Raw genomic sequence first — 2700 nt, forward strand, 5'->3', positions numbered from 1 at the left:
GTTCTCTGTGTTTCCTGTTGTTGCAATAAAACTCAGCTGATCATCCCACGGAGTACCTTCATTCTTGACCAGCGTATTTCTGTCTCTGTTGTTAAATAAATATTGCCATAACATTTACGATAAATGCTGAATTAGAGGGGGGGAAAGCATTTTTTCTAAAAAAAAAACTGTGAATGCTGAAATTTGCTGAAGAATCAGAAACAAAGTTTATTAAAGTTAAAACAAGCAGAAGGCTAAAACCTGCAGAGCAAAAGCTTACAACTTAAAACAACAGAACAGCGGCTAAATTCAGCAAAACAGGTGCCCAAGTTAGAAATAACAAAATAGATGCTAACTTTAGCAAAACAGCATCTAGAAGACACAGAACAAATGCTAAGGTGAGCAAAAAACAAACATTAGCCAAATGTAGCCAAAAGTAGCAAAGGTTGCTACAAAATGCTGCAGCTAAAGTCAGCAAAATGATAAAATTAACAAAACAAAAATTAACGCTGGTAAAACTGTAGCTACAAGCAGCAAAAATGCAAAAGCTAAAGTCAGCAAATCAGTAGCTTAAATTAGCAACTCTAGCTAAAGACTAAAAAGTGCAAAATTTTAGTTAAAAGGAGCAGAATGGTATTGAGTCAAAAGTAGCTTAAAAACAAAACAATATATGTATATACGGAGTCATATTTCAAAGGGAACTAATTTTCTGTAAGAATAAAAAATATAAGAGGAATTTTATTCTAAAGAAATTAAAGACCCTAAAATCTAAGTTAAAAAAATACAAAAAAAAAAAAAAACCTATTCCCGAAGCTGAATGTTTCAATGTATCAACTGTAAAAAATAGCACAAAGTCTGCAGAAGTAGCTTGAGTCTAAAAACATACAGAACAAACTTTAAAAGAAAAACAACTGTGTGAATGCTAACTCAGCATTCACACCATGAAACATAAAACAAATCCACTCAATAAAAGCTTAATGAGCTTTTTAAGTTTCCATAAGAGGAATTCAACCTGGAAAGACTCAGAGAAATGATAGCAGTTAAAGAGTTTTATTGATATGAATGAATGAAGAGGAGCTTGGCGCTCGAGCCCCAGCAGAAGACAGGAGTGCTGCAAGAACCTGAGAACTGATGATCAGTTAGAGGTAGAGTAAATGTCTCCCCCCAGGCCGGGACACTGGTGGTGGGGAGAGGCCAGAGGGAAAAGGTAGCCGGACCTTGGCTGAGGGTGGAGGTGGGTCGAAACTCATCTGGGGAGCAGCGAATCCTTGCATTTTAACGATGATCTCGGCAAGATGATTGGTTGCGGTGAGGTGAGGATCAGGCGCTGATGAGCTGCAGCTGGGCACTAACGCAGCAGGTGGGTGAAGCAGGTGAGGTGAGAAGAGTCTTCCAGTCTGAATCTACGCCTAAGATTCATATTAAATTTCCAGTCAATTGCAGATTAAAAAGAGAATAAAAAATAAAAGAACATAAAAGATTCACTGAATTTATTTTATACTGTGTGCACTCCCAACAAGACCATAGATAGGCCACTACGCCCTAAACCAGCAGCTCAGGCTCACAGATTATTTTGGAAACTCCAAACAAACGTGATTTTAATCTCTGTTGGAAGCACCTGGAGGAAAACCACAGAAACTACAGAAAGTCCCGAGCTGGGATTCAGAGTGGGAAACAGTGAGATGACGGAGTTAACCACCACCCTGCTGCACCACCCAGATGTTCCATAAAAAAATATCAAGAGAAAAGATCCAAGCATGAATCCAGAAGAAACATCTGGCTTGTAACAGTTAAGGAACCTTTATGAAATAAAACGATCTAATGATTAAATCTCTTTTGATTTTGTAGTTCATCAGGACTGAAAGAAGCAGAAGTCATGTTTTTGAAGTTTTGTCTGCGTCTCTTGTGGTTCCAAAGTTCAACACAGTAGCTGTTAGCTGTTGGTTTCGTCCTGCACTATCATTTACTGCTGTTTACAGGGGATGTGGGAAGCATTTAACAGAGCGCACACAACCAGGTCATTCTGACACAGTTAGGAGCGTTCTGGATAGATCAATAACAATCAGATGTTCAAATCGTAAACATGAAAAAGAAGAGCTAACATGCTCATCTTGACTGAGTGGAAACAAAAAAAATGCTTTTAGTTTCTGAACTCTTTGTGAGCACAATAAAAACTAGACGTGAGTTTGTTCCACTTTGGATAAATTTACAAGAACCACTTTCCCCTTTTGAGACTTTATGTAAAAACCAATTGGATTTTATGACTTTAAAGGGGACATGTCATGAAAAATCCATGTTTTTAGCCATTAAATACATCTTGTTGTGTTCTTAGATTTTCTAGGAGTGCCAAAAATTTGAGTTTTGTTTCTCTTTATATTATCTTAGAGTGATAACTTTCAACCTGTTCAGATTTCTCTGTTTTCTATGACGTTTTCTTGACTTGTAGCATACGTCACAGAATTTTGGTCTCTGGGTCAGACTCTGTAATGCTTGATGGACAAGTCTTCCCTTGTTGACGTCTTTTAATTAATTTGTAAATAAAAAGTTTCTGCCCTGCTAGTAAATCCATCAAGCTGCAATGGACTATTCTGGAAGTTGGAGGGGGGCGAGGTGTGAAGCGCCTTAAAGAGTGGACTTAAAGAGCAACTTACCCCAAAATTAACTTTTTTTAGCTGATAAACTGTCTAGAATGTGTCTAAAATGTTATATAGTACTGTTTCT

The 2700-nt window shown here is 37.5% G+C and overlaps 1 protein-coding gene across 2 annotated transcripts in view; it reads right to left on the reverse strand.

Moving 5' to 3' along the window:
- Positions 1 to 2700, reverse strand: part of ephb6 (eph receptor B6) — a gene marked incomplete in the record, with an annotated part of 65650 nt that overhangs the window by 13573 nt on the left and 49377 nt on the right.

Source organism: Austrofundulus limnaeus, unplaced genomic scaffold (genome assembly GCF_001266775.1).
Source record: "Austrofundulus limnaeus strain Quisiro unplaced genomic scaffold, Austrofundulus_limnaeus-1.0 Scaffold93, whole genome shotgun sequence".
Taxonomy (NCBI): domain Eukaryota; kingdom Metazoa; phylum Chordata; class Actinopteri; order Cyprinodontiformes; family Rivulidae; genus Austrofundulus; species Austrofundulus limnaeus.